Genomic DNA, 20,093 nt, shown 5'->3' on the forward strand with positions numbered 1-20,093 from the left:
CACTCACAGAGTTACATCTGTATTTCGTGTATCTCTTTGCTTGCCTTATTTCTGTGGAATCTGAGAACAGATATTTCGGATCCCTTGGAAGACTCTAGGGCCAAAGGAAATATCCTCCGATAACAAAGAGAAAGAAGCTTTCTGAGAAACTTCTTTGTGTTTTCTGAAATCATCTCACAGAGTTACAGCTTCCCCTCAAGAAGCCTTTCGCTAAGACAGTTCTTGTGGAAATGGCCAAGTGATATTTGGAAGCCCATAGAGGGGTATGGTGAAAAAGGAAATATCCTCAGATGAAATCTGGAAAAAAGCTTTCTGAGAAACTGCTTAGTGTTCTGTTAATTCATCTCACACCGTTACATCTGTATTTCGTAGATCTCTTTGCTAGCCTTATTTCTGTGGAATCTGAGAACAGATATTTCGTTTCCCTTTGAAGTCTATAGGGCCTAAGGAAATATCCTCCGATAACAAAGAGAAAGAAGCTTTCTGAGTAACTTCTTTGTGTTCTGTGAAATCATCTCACAGAGTTACAGATTTCCCCTCAAGAAACCATTCGCTAAGACAGTTCTTGTGGAATTGGCAAAGTGATATTTGGAAGCCCATAGAGGGCTATGATGAAAAAAGAAATATCCTCAGATGAAATCTGGAAAGAAGCTTTCTGAGAAACTGCTTAGTGTTCTGTTAGTTCATCTCACAGCGTTACATCTGTATTTCTTAGATCTCTTTGCTAGCCTTATTTCTGTGGAATCTGAGAACAGATATTTCGGATCCCTTTGTAGACTATAGGGCCAAAGGAAATATCCTCCGATAACAAAGAGAAAGAAGATTTCTGAGAAACTTCTTTGTGTTCTGTGAAATCATCTCCCAGAGTTACAGCTTTTCCCACAAGAAGCCTTTCGCTAACACAGTTCTTGTGGAATTGGCAAAGTGATATTTAGAAGTCCATAGAGGGCTATGGTGAAAAAGGAAATATCCTCAGATGAAATCTGGAAAGAAGCTTTCTGAGAAACTGCTTAGTGTTCTGTTAACTCATCTCACAGAGTTACATCTGTATTTCGTGGATCTCTTTTCTAGTCTCATTTCTGTGGAATATGAGAACAGATATTTCGGATCCCTTTGAAGAGTATAGGGCCAAAGGAAATATCCTCCGATAACAAAGAGAAAGAAGCTTTCTGAGAAACTTCTTTGTGTTTTGTGAAATCATCTCACAGAGCTACAGCTTCCCCTCAAGAAGGCTTTCGCTAAGACAGTTCTTGTGGAATTGGCAAAGTGATATTTGGAAGCCCATAGAGGGGTATGGTGAAAAAGGAAATATCCTCAGATGAAATCTGGAAAGAAGCTTTCTGAGAAACTGCTTAGTGTTCTGTTAATTCATCTCACAGCGTTACATCTGTATTTCTTAGATCTATTTGCTAGTCTTATTTCTGTGGAATCTGAGAACAGATATTTCGGATCCCTTTGAAGACTAGAGGGCCAAAGGAAATATCCTCCGATAACAAAGAGAAAGAAGCTTTCTGAGAAACTTCTTTGTGTTCTGTGAAATCATCTCACACAGTTACAGCTTTCCCCTCAAGAAGCCTTTCGCTAAGACAGTTCTTGTGGAATTGGCAAAGTGATATTTAGAAGCCGATAGAGGGCTATGGTGTAAAAGGAAATATCCTCAGATGAAATCTGGAAAGAAGCTTTCTGAGAAACTGCTTAGTGTTCTGTTATTTCATCTCACAGAGTTACATCTGTATTTCGTGGATCTCTTTGCTAGCCTTATTTCTGTGGAATCTGAGAACAGATATTTCGGATCCCTTTGAAGACTATAGGGCCAAAGGAAATATCCTCCGATAACAAAGAGAAAGAAGCTTTCTGAGAAACTTCTATGTGTTTTGTGAAATCATCTCACAGAGTTACAGCTTCCCCTCAAGAAGTCTTTCGCTAAGACAGTTCTTGTGGAAATCGCCAAGTGATATTTCGAAGCCCATAGAGGGGTATGGTGAAAAAGGAAATATCCTCAGATGAAATCTGGAAAGAAGCTTTCTGAGAAACTGCTTAGTGTTCTGTTAATTCATCTCACACCTTTACATCTGTATTTCGTAGATCTCTTTGCTAGCCTTATTTCTGTGGAATCTGAGAACAGATATTTCGGATCCCTTTGAAGACTATAGGGCCAAAGGAAATATCCTCCGATAACAAAGAGAAAGAAGCTTTCTGAGAAACTTCTTTGTGTTCTGTGAAATCATCTCACACAGTTACAGATTTCCCCTCAAGAAGCCTTTCGCTAAGACAGGTCTTGTGGAATTGGCAAAGTGATATTTAGGAGCCCATAGAGGGCTATGTTGTAAAAGGAAATATCCTGAGATGAAATCTGGAAAGAAGCTTTCTGAGAAACTGCTTAGTGTTCTGTTAATTCATCTCACAGAGTTACATCTGTATTTCTTGGATCTCTTTGCTAGCCTTATTTCTGTGGAATCTGAGAACAGATATTTCGGATCCCTTTGAAGACTATAGGGCCAAAGGAAATATCCTCCGATAACAAAGAGAAAGAAGCTTTCTGAGAAACTTCTTTGTGTTTTGTGAAATCATCTCACAGAGTTACAGCTTCCCCTCAAGAAGCCTTTCGCTAAGACAGTTCTTGTGGAAATGGCCAAGTGATATTTGGAAGCCCATAGAGGGGTATGGTGAAAAAGGAAATATCCTCAGATGAAATCTGGAAAGAAGCTTTCTGAGAAACTGCTTAGTGTTCTGTTAATTCATCTCACACCGTTACATCTGTATTTCGTAGATCTCTTTGCTAGCCTTATTTCTGTGGAATCTGAGAACAGATATTTCGTTTCCCTTTGAAGTCTATAGGGCTTAAGGAAATATCCTCTGATAACAAAGAGAAAGAAGCTTTCTGAGAAACTTCTTTGTGTTCTGTGTAATCATCTCACAGAGTTACAGCTTTCCCCTCAAGAAGCCTTTCGCTAAGACAGTTCTTGTGGAATTGGCAAAGTGATATTTGGAAGCTCATAGAGGGTTATGGTGAAAAAGGAAATATCCTCTGATGAAATCTGCAAAGAAGCTTTCTGAGAAACTGCTCTGTGATGTGTTACTTCCACTCACAGAGTTACATCTGTATTTCGTGGATCTCTTTGCTACCCTTATTTCTGTGGAATCTGAGAACAGATATTTCGGATCCCTTTGAAGACTATAGGGCCAAAGGAAATATCCTCCGAAAAAAAGGGAAATAAGCTTTCTGAGAAACTTCTTTGTGTTCTGTGAAATCATCTCACAGAGTTACAGCATTCCCCTCAAGAAGCCTTTCGCTAAGACAGTTCTTGTGGAATTGGCAAAGTGATATTTGGAAGCCCATAGAGGGCTATGTTGAAAAAGGAAATATCCTCAGATGAAATCTGGAAAGAAGCTTTCTGAGAAACTGCTTAGTGTTCTGTTAATTCATCTCACAGAGTTACATCTGTATTTCGTGGATCTCTTTGCTAGCCTTATTTCTGTGGAATCTGAGAACAGATATTTCGGATCCCTTTGAAGACTATAGGGCCAAAGGAAATATCCTCCGATAACAAAGAGAAAGAAGCTTTCTGAGAAACTTCTTTGTGTTCTGTGAAATCATCTCACAGAGTTCCAGCTTTCCCCACAAGAAGCCTTTCGCTAACACAGTTCTTGTGGAATTGGCAAAGTGATATTTAGAAGCCCATAGAGGGCTATGGTGAAAAAGGAAATATCCTCAGATGAAACCTGGAAAGAAGCTTTCTGAGAAACCGCTTAGTGTTCTGTTAACTCATCTCACAGAGTTACATCTGTATTTCGTGGATCTCTTTGCTAGCCTTATTTCTGTGGATTATGAGACCAGATATTTCGGATCCCTTTGAAGAGTATAGGGCCAAAGGAAATATCCTCCGATAACAAAGAGAAAGAAGCTTTCTGAGAAACTTCTTTGTGTTTTGTGAAATCATCTCACAGAGCTACAGCGTCCCCTCAAGAAGCCTTTCGCTAAGACAGTTCTTTTGGAATTGGCAAAGTGATATTTGGAAGCCCATAGAGGGGTATGGTGAAAAAGGAAATATCCTCAGATGAAATCTGGAAAGAAGCTTTCTGAGAAACTGCTTAGTGTTCTGTTAGTTCATCTCACAGCGTTACATCTGTATTTCTTAGATCTCTTTGCTAGCCTTATTTCTGTGGAATCTGAGAACAGATATTTCGGATCCCTTTGAAGACTATAGGGCCAAAGGAAATATCCTCCGATAACAAAGAGAAAGAAGCTTTCTGAGAAACTTCTTTGTGTTCTGTGAAATCATCTCACACAGTTACAGCTTTCCCCTCAAGAAGCCTTTCGCTAAGACTGTTCTTGTGGAATTGGCAAAGTGATATTTAGAAGCCGATAGAGGGCTATGGTGTAAAAGGAAATATCCTCAGATGAAATCTGGAAAGAAGCTTTCTGAGAAACTGCTTAGTGTTCTGTTAATTCATCTCACAGAGTTACATCTGTATTTCGTGGATCTCTTTGCTAGCCTTATTTCTGTGGAATCTGAGAACAGAGATTTCGGATCCCTTTGAAGACTATAGGGCCAAAGGAAATATCCTCCGATAACAAAGAGAAAGAAGCTTTCTGAGAAACTTCTTTGTGTTCTGTGAAATCATCTCACAGAGTTACAGCTTTCCCCGCAAGAAGCCTTTCGCTAACACAGTTCTTGTGGAATTGGCAAAGTGATATTTAGAAGTCCATAGAGGGCTATGGTGAAAAAGGAAATATCCTCAGATGAAATCTGGAAAGAAGCTTTCTGAGAAACTGCTTAGTGTTCTGTTAACTCATCTCACAGAGTTACATCTGTATTTCGTGGATCTCTTTGCTAGCCTTATTTCTGTGGAATCTGAGAACAGATATTTCGGATCCCTTTGAAGACTAGAGGGCCAAAGGAAATATCCTCCGATAACAATGAGAAAGAAGCTTTCTGAGAAACTTCTTTGTGTTCTGTGAAATCATCTCACAGAGTTACAGCTTTCCCCTCAAGAAGCCTTTCGCTAAGACAGTTCTTGTGGAATTGGCAAAGTGATATTTGGAAGCTTATAGAGGGTTATGGTGAAAAAGGAAATATCCTCTGATGAAATCTGCAAAGAAGCTTTCTGAGAAACTGCTCTGTGATGTGTTACTTCCACTCACAAAGTTACATCTGTATTTCGTGGATCTCTTTGCTAGCCTTATTTCTGTGGAATCTGAGAACAGATATTTCGGATCCCTTTGAAGACTATAGGGCCAAAGGAAATATCCTCCGATAACAAAGAGAAAGAAGCTTTCTGAGAAACTTCTTTGTGTTCTGTGAAATCATCTCACAGAGTTACAGCTTTCCCCCCAAGAAGCCTTTCGCTAAGACAGTTCTTGTGGAATTGGCAAAGTGATATTTAGAAGTCCATAGAGGGCTATGGTGAAAAAGGAAATATCCTGAGATGAAATCTGGAAAGAAGCTTTCTGAGAAACTGCTTAGTGTTCTGTTAACTCATCTCACAGAGTTATATCTGTATTTCGTGGATCTCTTTGCTAGCCTTATTTCTGTGGAATCTGAGAACAGATATTTCGGATCCCTTTGAAGACTAGAGGGCCAAAGGAAATATCCTCCGATAACAATGAGAAAGAAGCTTTCTGAGAAACTTCTTTGTGTTCTGTGAAATCATCTCACAGAGTTACAGCTTTCCCCTCAAGAAGCCTTTCGCTAAGACAGTTCTTGTGGAATTGGCAAAGTGATATTTGGAAGCTCATAGAGGGTTATGGTGAAAAAGGAAATATCCTCTGACGAAATCTGCAAAGAAGCTTTCTGAGAAACTGCTCTGTGATGTGTTACTTCCACTCACAAAGTTACATCTGTATTTCGTGGATCTCTTTGCTAGCCTTATTTCTGTGGAATCTGAGAACAGATATTTCGGATCCCTTTGAAGACTATAGGGCCAAAGGAAATATCCTCCGATAACAAAGAGAAATAACCTTTCTGAGAAACTTCTTTGTGTTTTGTGAAATCATCTCACAGAGATACAGCTTCCCCTCAAGAAGCCTTTCGCTAAGACCGTTCTTGTGGAAATGGCCAAGTGATATTTGGAAGCCCATAGAGGGCTATGGTGAAAAAGGAAATATCCTTAGATGAAGTCTGGAAAGAAGCTTTCTGAGAAACTGCTTAGTGTTCTGTTAATTCATCTCACACCGTTGCATCTGTATTTCGTGGATCTCTTTGATAGCTTTATTTCTGTGGAATCTGAGAACAGATATTTCGTTTCCCTTTGAAGTCTATAGGGCCTAAGGAAATATCCTCCGATAACAAAGAGAAAGAAGTTTTCTGAGAAACTTCTTTGTGTTCTGTGTAATCATCTCACAGAGTTACAGCTTTCCCCTCAAGAAGCCTTTCGCTAAGACAGTTCTTGTGGAATTGGAAAAGTGATATTTGGAAGCCCATAGAGGGCTATGGTGAAAAAAGAAATATCCTCAGATGAAATCTGGAAAGAAGCTTTCTGAGAAACTGCTTAGTGTTCTGTTAATTCATCTCACAGAGTTACATCTGTATTTCGTGGATCTCTTTGCTAGCCTTATTTCTGTGGAATATGAGACCAGATATTTCGGATCCCTTTGAAGAGTATAGGGCCAAAGGAAATATCCTCCGATAACAAAGAGAAAGAAGCTTTCTGAGAAACTTCTTTGTGTTTTGTGAAATCATCTCACAGAGCTACAGCTTCCCCTCAAGAAGCCTTTCGCTAAGACAGTTCTTTTGGAATTGGCAAAGTGATATTTGGAAGCCCATAGAGGGGTATGGTGAAAAAGGAAATATCCTCAGATGAAATCTGGAAAGAAGCTTTCTGAGAAACTGCTTAGTGTTCTGTTAGTTCATCTCACAGCGTTACATCTGTATTTCTTAGATCTCTTTGCTAGCCTTATTTCTGTGGAATCTGAGAACAGATATTTCGGATCCCTTTGAAGACTATAGGGCCAAAGGAAATATCCTCCGATAACAAAGAGAAAGAAGCTTTCTGAGAAACTTCTTTGTGTTCTGTGAAATCATCTCACACAGTTACAGCTTTCCCCTCAAGAAGCCTTTCGCTAAGACTGTTCTTGTGGAATTGGCAAAGTGATATTTAGAAGCCGATAGAGGGCTATGGTGTAAAAGGAAATATCCTCAGATGAAATCTGGAAAGAAGCTTTCTGAGAAACTGCTTAGTGTTCTGTTAATTCATCTCACAGAGTTACATCTGTATTTCGTGGATCTCTTTGCTAGCCTTATTTCTGTGGAATCTGAGAACAGAGATTTCGGATCCCTTTGAAGACTATAGGGCCAAAGGAAATATCCTCCGATAACAAAGAAAAAGAAGCTTTCTGAGAAACTTCTTTGTGTTTTGTGAAATCATCTCACAGAGTTACAGCTTCCCCTCAAGAAGCCTTTCGCTAAGACAATTCTTGTGGAAATGGCCAAGTGATATTTGGAAGCCCATAGAGGGGTATGGTGAAAAAGGAAATATCCTTAGATGAAATCTGGAAAGAAGCTTTCTGAGAAACTGCTTAGTGTTCTGTTAATTCATCTCACAGAGTTACATGTGTATTTCGTGGATCTCTTTGCTAGCCTTATTTCTGTGGAATCTGAGAACAGATATTTCGGATCCCTTTGAAGACTATAGGGCCAAAGGAAATATCTTCCGATAACAAAGAGAAGGAAGCTTTCTGAGAAACTTCTTTGTGTTCTGTGAAATCATCTCACAGAGTTACAGCTTTCCCCACAAGAAGCCTTTCGCTAACACAGTTCTTGTGGAATTGGCAAAGTGATATTTAGAAGTCCATAGAGGGCGATGGTGAAAAAGGAAATATCCTGAGATGAAATCTGGAAAGAAGCTTTCTGAGAAACTGCTTAGTGTTCTGTTAACTCATCTCACAGAGTTACTTCTGTATTTCGTGGATCTCTTTGCTAGCCTTATTTCTGTGGAATCTGAGAACAGATATTTCAGATCCCTTTGAAGACTAGAGGGCCAAAGGAAATATCCTCCGATAACAATGAGAAAGAAGCTTTCTGAGAAACTTCTTTGTGTTCTGTGAAATCATCTCACAGAGTTACAGCTTTCCCCTCAAGAAGCCTTTCGCTAAGACAGTTCTTGTGGAATTGGCAAAGTGATATTTGGAAGCTCATAGAGGGTTATGGTCAAAAAGGAAATATCCTCTGACGAAATCTGCAAAGAAGCTTTCTGAGAAACTGCTCTGTGATGTGTTACTTCCACTCACAAAGTTACATCTGTATTTCGTGGATCTCTTTGCTAGCCTTATTTCTGTGGAATCTGAGAACAGATATTTCGGATCCCTTTGAAGACTATAGGGCCAAAGGAAATATCCTCCGATAACAAAGAGAAATAACCTTTCTGAGAAACTTCTTTGTGTTTTGTGAAATCATCTCACAGAGATACAGCTTCCCCTCAAGAAGCCTTTCGCTAAGACCGTTCTTGTGGAAATGGCCAAGTGATATTTGGAAGCCCATAGAGGGCTATGGTGAAAAAGGAAATATCCTCAGATGAAGTCTGGAAAGAAGCTTTCTGAGAAACTGCTTAGTGTTCTGTTAATTCATCTCACACCGTTGCATCTGTATTTCGTGGATCTCTTTGATAGCTTTATTTCTGTGGAATCTGAGAACAGATATTTCGTTTCCCTTTGAAGTCTATAGGGCCTAAGGAAATATCCTCCGATAACAAAGAGAAAGAAGTTTTCTGAGAAACTTCTTTGTGTTCTGTGTAATCATCTCACAGAGTTACAGCTTTCCCCTCAAGAAGCCTTTCGCTAAGACAGTTCTTGTGGAATTGGAAAAGTGATATTTGGAAGCCCATAGAGGGCTATGGTGAAAAAAGAAATATCCTCAGATGAAATCTGGAAAGAAGCTTTCTGAGAAACTGCTTAGTGTTCTGTTAATTCATCTCACAGAGTTACATCTGTATTTCGTGGATCTCTTTGCTAGCCTTATTTCTGTGGAATATGAGACCAGATATTTCGGATCCCTTTGAAGAGTATAGGGCCAAAGGAAATATCCTCCGATAACAAAGAGAAAGAAGCTTTCTGAGAAACTTCTTTGTGTTTTGTGAAATCATCTCACAGAGCTACAGCTTCCCCTCAAGAAGCCTTTCGCTAAGACAGTTCTTTTGGAATTGGCAAAGTGATATTTGGAAGCCCATAGAGGGGTATGGTGAAAAAGGAAATATCCTCAGATGAAATCTGGAAAGAAGCTTTCTGAGAAACTGCTTAGTGTTCTGTTAGTTCATCTCACAGCGTTACATCTGTATTTCTTAGATCTCTTTGCTAGCCTTATTTCTGTGGAATCTGAGAACAGATATTTCGGATCCCTTTGAAGACTATAGGGCCAAAGGAAATATCCTCCGATAACAAAGAGAAAGAAGCTTTCTGAGAAACTTCTTTGTGTTCTGTGAAATCATCTCACACAGTTACAGCTTTCCCCTCAAGAAGCCTTTCGCTAAGACTGTTCTTGTGGAATTGGCAAAGTGATATTTAGAAGCCGATAGAGGGCTATGGTGTAAAAGGAAATATCCTCAGATGAAATCTGGAAAGAAGCTTTCTGAGAAACTGCTTAGTGTTCTGTTAATTCATCTCACAGAGTTACATCTGTATTTCGTGGATCTCTTTGCTAGCCTTATTTCTGTGGAATCTGAGAACAGAGATTTCGGATCCCTTTGAAGACTATAGGGCCAAAGGAAATATCCTCCGATAACAAAGAAAAAGAAGCTTTCTGAGAAACTTCTTTGTGTTTTGTGAAATCATCTCACAGAGTTACAGCTTCCCCTCAAGAAGCCTTTCGCTAAGACAATTCTTGTGGAAATGGCCAAGTGATATTTGGAAGCCCATAGAGGGGTATGGTGAAAAAGGAAATATCCTTAGATGAAATCTGGAAAGAAGCTTTCTGAGAAACTGCTTAGTGTTCTGTTAATTCATCTCACAGAGTTACATGTGTATTTCGTGGATCTCTTTGCTAGCCTTATTTCTGTGGAATCTGAGAACAGATATTTCGGATCCCTTTGAAGACTATAGGGCCAAAGGAAATATCTTCCGATAACAAAGAGAAGGAAGCTTTCTGAGAAACTTCTTTGTGTTCTGTGAAATCATCTCACAGAGTTACAGCTTTCCCCACAAGAAGCCTTTCGCTAACACAGTTCTTGTGGAATTGGCAAAGTGATATTTAGAAGTCCATAGAGGGCGATGGTGAAAAAGGAAATATCCTGAGATGAAATCTGGAAAGAAGCTTTCTGAGAAACTGCTTAGTGTTCTGTTAACTCATCTCACAGAGTTACTTCTGTATTTCGTGGATCTCTTTGCTAGCCTTATTTCTGTGGAATCTGAGAACAGATATTTCAGATCCCTTTGAAGACTAGAGGGCCAAAGGAAATATCCTCCGATAACAATGAGAAAGAAGCTTTCTGAGAAACTTCTTTGTGTTCTGTGAAATCATCTCACAGAGTTACAGCTTTCCCCTCAAGAAGCCTTTCGCTAAGACAGTTCTTGTGGAATTGGCAAAGTGATATTTGGAAGCTCATAGAGGGTTATGGTCAAAAAGGAAATATCCTCTGACGAAATCTGCAAAGAAGCTTTCTGAGAAACTGCTCTGTGATGTGTTACTTCCACTCACAAAGTTACATCTGTATTTCGTGGATCTCTTTGCTAGCCTTATTTCTGTGGAATCTGAGAACAGATATTTCGGATCCCTTTGAAGACTATAGGGCCAAAGGAAATATCCTCCGATAACAAAGAGAAAGAAGCTTTCTGAGAAACTTCTTTGTGTTCTGTGAAATCATCTCACAGAGTTACAGCTTTCCCCGCAAGAAGCCTTTCGCTAACACAGTTCTTGTGGAATTGGCAAAGTGATATTTAGAAGTCCATAGAGGGCTATGGTGAAAAAGGAAATATCCTCAGATGAAATCTGGAAAGAAGCTTTCTGAGAAACTGCTTAGTGTTCTGTTAACTCATCTCACAGAGTTACATCTGTATTTCGTGGATCTCTTTGCTAGCCTTATTTCTGTGGAATCTGAGAACAGATATTTCGGATCCCTTTGAAGACTAGAGGGCCAAAGGAAATATCCTCCGATAACAATGAGAAAGAAGCTTTCTGAGAAACTTCTTTGTGTTCTGTGAAATCATCTCACAGAGTTACAGCTTTCCCCTCAAGAAGCCTTTCGCTAAGACAGTTCTTGTGGAATTGGCAAAGTGATATTTGGAAGCTTATAGAGGGTTATGGTGAAAAAGGAAATATCCTCTGATGAAATCTGCAAAGAAGCTTTCTGAGAAACTGCTCTGTGATGTGTTACTTCCACTCACAAAGTTACATCTGTATTTCGTGGATCTCTTTGCTAGCCTTATTTCTGTGGAATCTGAGAACAGATATTTCGGATCCCTTTGAAGACTATAGGGCCAAAGGAAATATCCTCCGATAACAAAGAGAACGAAGCTTTCTGAGAAACTTCTTTGTGTTCTGTGAAATCATCTCACAGAGTTACAGCTTTCCCCCCAAGAAGCCTTTCGCTAAGACAGTTCTTGTGGAATTGGCAAAGTGATATTTAGAAGTCCATAGAGGGCTATGGTGAAAAAGGAAATATCCTGAGATGAAATCTGGAAAGAAGCTTTCTGAGAAACTGCTTAGTGTTCTGTTAACTCATCTCACAGAGTTATATCTGTATTTCGTGGATCTCTTTGCTAGCCTTATTTCTGTGGAATCTGAGAACAGATATTTCGGATCCCTTTGAAGACTAGAGGGCCAAAGGAAATATCCTCCGATAACAATGAGAACGAAGCTTTCTGAGAAACTTCTTTGTGTTCTGTGAAATCATCTCACAGAGTTACAGCTTTCCCCTCAAGAAGCCTTTCGCTAAGACAGTTCTTGTGGAATTGGCAAAGTGATATTTGGAAGCTCATAGAGGGTTATGGTGAAAAAGGAAATATCCTCTGACGAAATCTGCAAAGAAGCTTTCTGAGAAACTGCTCTGTGATGTGTTACTTCCACTCACAAAGTTACATCTGTATTTCGTGGATCTCTTTGCTAGCCTTATTTCTGTGGAATCTGAGAACAGATATTTCGGATCCCTTTGAAGACTATAGGGCCAAAGGAAATATCCTCCGATAACAAAGAGAAAGAAGTTTTCTGAGAAACTTCTTTGTGTTCTGTGTAATCATCTCACAGAGCTACAGCTTCCCCTCAAGAAGCCTTTCGCTAAGACAGTTCTTTTGGAATTGGCAAAGTGATATTTGGAAGCCCATAGAGGGGTATGGTGAAAAAGGAAATATCCTCAGATGAAATCTGGAAAGAAGCTTTCTGAGAAACTGCTTAGTGTTCTGTTAGTTCATCTCACAGCGTTACATCTGTATTTCTTAGATCTCTTTGCTAGCCTTATTTCTGTGGAATCTGAGAACAGATATTTCGGATCCCTTTGAAGACTATAGGGCCAAAGGAAATATCCTCCGATAACAAAGAGAAAGAAGCTTTCTGAGAAACTTCTTTGTGTTCTGTGAAATCATCTCACACAGTTACAGCTTTCCCCTCAAGAAGCCTTTCGCTAAGACTGTTCTTGTGGAATTGGCAAAGTGATATTTAGAAGCCGATAGAGGGCTATGGTGTAAAAGGAAATATCCTCAGATGAAATCTGGAAAGAAGCTTTCTGAGAAACTGCTTAGTGTTCTGTTAATTCATCTCACAGAGTTACATCTGTATTTCGTGGATCTCTTTGCTAGCCTTATTTCTGTGGAATCTGAGAACAGATATTTCGGATCCCTTTGAAGACTATAGGGCCAAAGGAAATATCCTCCGATAACAAAGAGAAATAACCTTTCTGAGAAACTTCTTTGTGTTTTGTGAAATCATCTCACAGAGTTACAGCTTCCCCTCAAGAAGCCTTTCGCTAAGACCGTTCTTGTGGAAATGGCCAAGTGATATTTGGAAGCCCATAGAGGGCTATGGTGAAAAAGGAAATATCCTCAGATGAAATCTGGAAAGAAGCTTTCTGAGAAACTGCTTAGTGTTCTGTTAATTCATCTCACACCGTTGCATCTGTATTTCGTGGATCTCTTTGATAGCCTTATTTCTGTGGAATCTGAGAACAGATATTTCGTTTCCCTTTGAAGTCTATAGGGCCTAAGGAAATATCCTCCGATAACAAAGAGAAAGAAGTTTTCTGAGAAACTTCTTTGTGTTCTGTGTAATCATCTCACAGAGTTACAGCTTTCCCCTCAAGAAGCCTTTCGCTAAGACAGTTCTTGTGGAATTGGAAAAGTGATATTTGGAAGCCCATAGAGGGCTATGGTGAAAAAAGAAATATCCTCAGATGAAATCTGGAAAGAAGCTTTCTGAGAAACTGCTTAGTGTTCTGTTAATTCATCTCACAGAGTTACATCTGTATTTCGTGGATCTCTTTGCTAGCCTTATTTCTGTGGAATCTGAGAACAGATATTTCGGATCCCTTTGAAGACTATAGGGCCAAAGGATATATCCTCCGATAACAAAGAGAAAGAAGCTTTCTGAGAAACTTCTTTGTGTTCTGTGAAATCATCTCACAGAGTTACAGCTTTCCCCACAAGAAGCCTTTCGCTAAGACAGTTCTTGTGGAATTGGCAAAGTGATATTTAGAAGTCCATAGAGGGCTATGGTGAAAAAGGAAATATCCTCAGATGAAATCTGGAAAGAAGCTTTCTGAGAAACTGCTTAGTGTTCTGTTAACTCATCTCACAGAGTTACATCTGTATTTCGTGCATCTCTTTGTTAGCCTTATTTCTGTGGAATTTGAGAACAGATATGTCGGATCCCTTTGAAGACTATAGGGCCAAAGGAAATATCCTCCGATAACAAAGAGAAAGAAGCTTTCTGAGAAACTTCTTTGTGTTCTGTGAAATCATCTCACACAGTTACAGCTTTCCCCTCAAGAAGCCTTTCGCTAAGACAGTTCTTGTGGAATTGGCAAAGTGATATTTGGAAGCTCATAGAGGGTTATGGTGAAAAAGGAAATATCCTCTGATGAAATCTGCAAAGAAGCTTTCTGAGAAACTGCTCTGTGATGTGTTACTTCCACTCACAAAGTTATATCTGTATTTCGTGGATCTCTTTGCTAGCCTTATTTCTGTGGAATCTGAGAACAGATATTTCGGATCCCTTTGAAGACTATAGGGCCAAAGGAAATATCCTCCGATATCAAAGAGAAATAAGCTTTCTGAGAAACTTCTTTGTGTTTTGTGAAATCATCTCACAGAGTTACAGCTTCCCCTCAAGAAGCCTTTCGCTAAGACCGTTCTTGTGGAAATGGCCAAGTGATATTTGGAAGCCCATAGAGGGCTATGGTGAAAAAGGAAATATCCTCAGATGAAATCTGGAAAGAAGCTTTCTGAGAAACTGCCTAGTGTTCTGTTAATTCATCTCACACCGTTACATCTGTATTTCGTGGATCTCTTTGCTAGCCTTATTTCTGTGGAATCTGAGAACAGATATTTCGGATCCCTTTGAAGACTATAGGGCCAAAGGATATATCCTCTGATAACAAAGAGAAAGAAGCTTTCTGAGAAACTTCTTTGTGTTCTGTGAAATCATCTCACAGAGTTACAGCTTTCCCCACAAGAAGCCTTTCGCTAAGACAGTTCTTGTGGAATTGGCAAAGTGATATTTAGAAGTCCATAGAGGGCTATGGTGAAAAAGGAAATATCCTCAGATGAAATCTGGAAAGAAGCTTTCTGAGAAACTGCTTAGTGTTCTGTTAACTCATCTCACAGAGTTACAGCTGTATTTCGTGCATCTCTTTGCTAGCCTTATTTCTGTGGAATTTGAGAACAGATATTTCGGATCCCTTTGAAGACTATAGGGCCAAAGGAAATATCCTCCGATAACAAAGAGAAAGAAGCTTTCTGAGAAACTTCTTTGTGTTCTGTGAAATCATCTCACACAGTTACAGCTTTCCCCTCAAGAAGCCTTTCGCTGAGACAGTTCTTTTGGAATTGGAAAAGTGATATTTGGAAGCTCATAGAGGGTTATGGTGAAAAAGGAAATATCCTCTGATGAAATCTGCAAAGAAGCTTTCTGAGAAACTGCTCTGTGATGTGTTACTTCCACTCACAGAGTTACATCTGTATTTCGTGGATCTCTTTGCTAGCCTTATTTCTTTGGAATCTGAGAACAGATATTTCGGATCCCTTTGAAGACTATAGGGCCAAAGGAAATATCCTCCGATAAAAAAGAGAAATAAGCTTTCTGAGAAACTTCTTTGTGTTCTGTGAAATCATCTCACAGAGTTACAGCATTCCCCTCAAGAAGCCTTTCGCTAAGACAGTTCTTGTGGAATTGGCAAAGTGATATTTGGAAGCCCATAGAGGGCTATGGTGAAAAAGGAAATATCCTCAGATGAAATCTGGAAAGAAACTTTCTGAGAAACTGCTTAGTGTTCTGTTAATTCATCTCACAGAGTTACATCTGTATTTCGTGGATCTCTTTGCTAGCCTTATTTCTGTGGAATATGAGAACAGATATTTCGGATCCCTTTGAAGAGTATAGGGCCAAAGGAAATATCCTCCGATAACAATGAGAAAGAAGCTTTCTGAGAAACTTCTTTGTGTTTTGTGAAATCATCTTACAGAGTTACAGCTTTACCCACAAGAAGCCGTTCGCTAACACAGTTCTTGTGGAATTGGCAAAGTGATATTTAGAAGTCCATAGAGGGCTATGGTGAAAAAGGAAATATCCTCAGATGAAATCTGGAAAGAAGCTTTCTGAGAAACTGCTTAGTGTTCTGTTAACTCATCTCACAGAGTTACATCTGTATTTCGTGGATCTCTTTGCTAGACTTATTTCTGTGGAATTTGAGAACAGATATTTCGGATACCTTTGAAGACTATAGGGCCAAAGGAAATATCCTCCGATAACAAAGAGAAGGAAGCTTTCTGAGAAACTTCTTTGTGTTATGTGAAATCATCTCACAGAGTTACAGCTTTCCCCTCAAGAAGCCTTTCGCTAAGACAGTTCTTGTGGAATTGGAAAAGTGATATTTGGAAGCCCATAGAGGGCTATGGTGAAAAAAGAAATATCCTCAGATGAAATCTGGAAAGAAGCTTTCTGAGAAACTGCTTAGTGTTCTGTTAATTCATCTCACAGAGTTACATCTGTATTTCGTGGATCTCTTTGCTAGCCTTATTTCTGTGGAATCTGAGAACAGATATTTCGGATCCCTTTGAAGACTATAGGGCCAAAGGATATATCCTCCGATAACAAAGAGAAAGAAGCTTTCTGAGAAACTTCTTTGTGTTCTGTGAAATCATCTCACAGAGTTACAGCTTTCCCCACAAGAAGCCTTTCGCTAAGACAGTTCTTGTGGAATTGGCAAAGTGATATTTAGAAGTCCATAGAGGGCTATGGTGAAAAAGGAAATATCCTCAGATGAAATCTGGAAAGAAGCTTTCTGAGAAACTGCTTAGTGTTCTGTTAACTCATCTCACAGAGTTACATCTGTATTTCGTGCATCTCTTTGTTAGCCTTATTTCTGTGGAATTTGAGAACAGATATGTCGGATCCCTTTGAAGACTATAGGGCCAAAGGAAATATCCTCCGATAACAAAGAGAAAGAAGCTTTCTGAGAAACTTCTTTGTGTTCTGTGAAATCATCTCACACAGTTACAGCTTTCCCCTCAAGAAGCCTTTCGCTAAGACAGTTCTTGTGGAATTGGCAAAGTGATATTTGGAAGCTCATAGAGGGTTATGGTGAAAAAGGAAATATCCTCTGATGAAATCTGCAAAGAAGCTTTCTGAGAAACTGCTCTGTGATGTGTTACTTCCACTCACAAAGTTATATCTGTATTTCGTGGATCTCTTTGCTAGCCTTATTTCTGTGGAATCTGAGAACAGATATTTCGGATCCCTTTGAAGACTATAGGGCCAAAGGAAATATCCTCCGATATCAAAGAGAAATAAGCTTTCTGAGAAACTTCTTTGTGTTTTGTGAAATCATCTCACAGAGTTACAGCTTCCCCTCAAGAAGCCTTTCGCTAAGACCGTTCTTGTGGAAATGGCCAAGTGATATTTGGAAGCCCATAGAGGGCTATGGTGAAAAAGGAAATATCCTCAGATGAAATCTGGAAAGAAGCTTTCTGAGAAACTGCCTAGTGTTCTGTTAATTCATCTCACACCGTTACATCTGTATTTCGTGGATCTCTTTGCTAGCCTTATTTCTGTGGAATCTGAGAACAGATATTTCGGATCCCTTTGAAGACTATAGGGCCAAAGGATATATCCTCTGATAACAAAGAGAAAGAAGCTTTCTGAGAAACTTCTTTGTGTTCTGTGAAATCATCTCACAGAGTTACAGCTTTCCCCACAAGAAGCCTTTCGCTAAGACAGTTCTTGTGGAATTGGCAAAGTGATATTTAGAAGTCCATAGAGGGCTATGGTGAAAAAGGAAATATCCTCAGATGAAATCTGGAAAGAAGCTTTCTGAGAAACTGCTTAGTGTTCTGTTAACTCATCTCACAGAGTTACAGCTGTATTTCGTGCATCTCTTTGCTAGCCTTATTTCTGTGGAATTTGAGAACAGATATTTCGGATCCCTTTGAAGACTATAGGGCCAAAGGAAATATCCTCCGATAACAAAGAGAAAGAAGCTTTCTGAGAAACTTCTTTGTGTTCTGTGAAATCATCTCACACAGTTACAGCTTTCCCCTCAAGAAGCCTTTCGCTGAGACAGTTCTTTTGGAATTGGAAAAGTGATATTTGGAAGCTCATAGAGGGTTATGGTGAAAAAGGAAATATCCTCTGATGAAATCTGCAAAGAAGCTTTCTGAGAAACTGCTCTGTGATGTGTTACTTCCACTCACAGAGTTACATCTGTATTTCGTGGATCTCTTTGCTAGCCTTATTTCTTTGGAATCTGAGAACAGATATTTCGGATCCCTTTGAAGACTATAGGGCCAAAGGAAATATCCTCCGATAAAAAAGAGAAATAAGCTTTCTGAGAAACTTCTTTGTGTTCTGTGAAATCATCTCACAGAGTTACAGCATTCCCCTCAAGAAGCCTTTCGCTAAGACAGTTCTTGTGGAATTGGCAAAGTGATATTTGGAAGCCCATAGAGGGCTATGGTGAAAAAGGAAATATCCTCAGATGAAATCTGGAAAGAAACTTTCTGAGAAACTGCTTAGTGTTCTGTTAATTCATCTCACAGAGTTACATCTGTATTTCGTGGATCTCTTTGCTAGCCTTATTTCTGTGGAATATGAGAACAGATATTTCGGATCCCTTTGAAGAGTATAGGGCCAAAGGAAATATCCTCCGATAACAATGAGAAAGAAGCTTTCTGAGAAACTTCTTTGTGTTTTGTGAAATCATCTCACAGAGCTACAGCTTCCCCTCAAGAAGCCTTTCGCTAAGACAGTTCTTGTGGAATTGGCAAAGTGATATTTGGAAGCCCATAGAGGGTTATGGTGAAAAAGGAAATATCCTCAGATGAAATCTGGAAAGAAGCTTTCTGAGAAACTGCTTAGTATTCTGTTAGTTCATCTCACAGCCTTACATCTGTATTTCGTAGATCTCTTTGCTAGTCTTATTTCTGTGGAATCTGAGAACAGATATTTCGGATCCCTTTGAAGACTATAGGGACAAAGGAAATATCCTCCGATAACAAAGAGAAAGAAGCTTTCTGAGAAACTTCTTTGTATTCTGTGAAATCATCTCACACAGTTACAGCTTTCCCCTCAAGAAGCCTTTCGCTAAGACAGTTCTTGTGGAATTGGCTAAGTGATATTTAGAAGCCCATAGAGGGCTATGGTGAAAAACGAAATATCCTCAGATAAAATCTGGAAAGAAGCTTTCTGAGAAACTGCTTAGTGTTCTGTTAATTCATCTCACAGAGTTACATCTGTATTTCGTGGATCTCTTTGCTAGCCTTATTTCTGTGGAATCTGAGAACAGATATTTCGGATCCCTTTTAAGACTAGAGGGCCAAAGGAAATATCCTCCGATAACAAATAGAAAGAAGCTTTCTGAGAAACTTCTTTGTGTTCTGTGAAATCATCTCACACAGTTACAGCTTTCTCCTCAAGAAGCCTTTCTCTAAGACAGTTCTTGTGGAATTGGCAAAGTGATATTTGGAAGCCCATAGAGGGCTATGGTGAAAAAGGAAATATCCTCAGATGAAATCTGGAAAGAAGCTTTCTGAGAAAGTGCTCTGTGATGTGTGACTTCCACTCACAGAGTTACATCTGTATTTCGTGTATCTCTTTGCTTGCCTTGTTTCTGTGGAATCTGAGAACAGATATTTCGGATCCCTTTGAAGACTATAGGGCCAAAGGAAATATCCTCCGATAACAAAGAGAAAGAAGCTTTCTGAGAAACTTCTTTGTGTTTTGTGAAATCATCTCACAGAGTTACAGCTTCCCCTCAAGAAGCCTTTCGCTAAGACAGTTCTTGAGGAAATGGCCAAGTGATATTTGGAAGCCCATAGAGGGGTATGGTGAAAAAGGAAATATCCTCAGATTAAATCTGGAAAGAAGCTTTCTGAGAAACTGCTTAGTGTTCTGTTAATTCATCTCACACCGTTACATCTGTATTTCGTAGATCTCTTTGCTAGCCTTATTTCTGTGGAATCTGAGAACAGATATTTCGTTTCCCTTTGAAGTCTATAGGACCTAAGGAAATATCCTCCGATAACAAAGAGAAAGAAGCTTTCTGAGAAACTTCTTTTTGTTCTGTGTAATCATATCACACAGTTACAGCTTTCCCCTCAAGAAACCTTTCGCTAAGACAGTTCTTGTAGATTTGGCAAAGTGATATTTGGAAGCCCATAGAGGGCTATGATGAAAAAAGAAATATCCTCAGATGAAATCTGGAAAGAAGCTTTCTGAGAAACTGCTTAGTGTTCTGTTAATTCATCTCACAGAGTTACATGTGTATTTCGTAGATCTCTTTGCTAGCCTTATTTCTGTGGAATTTGAGAACAGATATTTCGGATCCCTTTGAAGACTATAGGGCCAAAGGAAATATCCTCTGATAACAAAGAGAAAAAAGCTTTCTGAGAAACTTCTTTGTGTTTTGTGAAATCATCTCACAGAGTTACAGCTTCCCCTCAAGAAGCCTTTCTCTAAGAC

The sequence above is a fragment of the Macaca nemestrina genome, chromosome 2 (genome assembly GCF_043159975.1).
Source record: "Macaca nemestrina isolate mMacNem1 chromosome 2, mMacNem.hap1, whole genome shotgun sequence".
NCBI classification, from domain to species: Eukaryota; Metazoa; Chordata; class Mammalia; order Primates; family Cercopithecidae; genus Macaca; species Macaca nemestrina.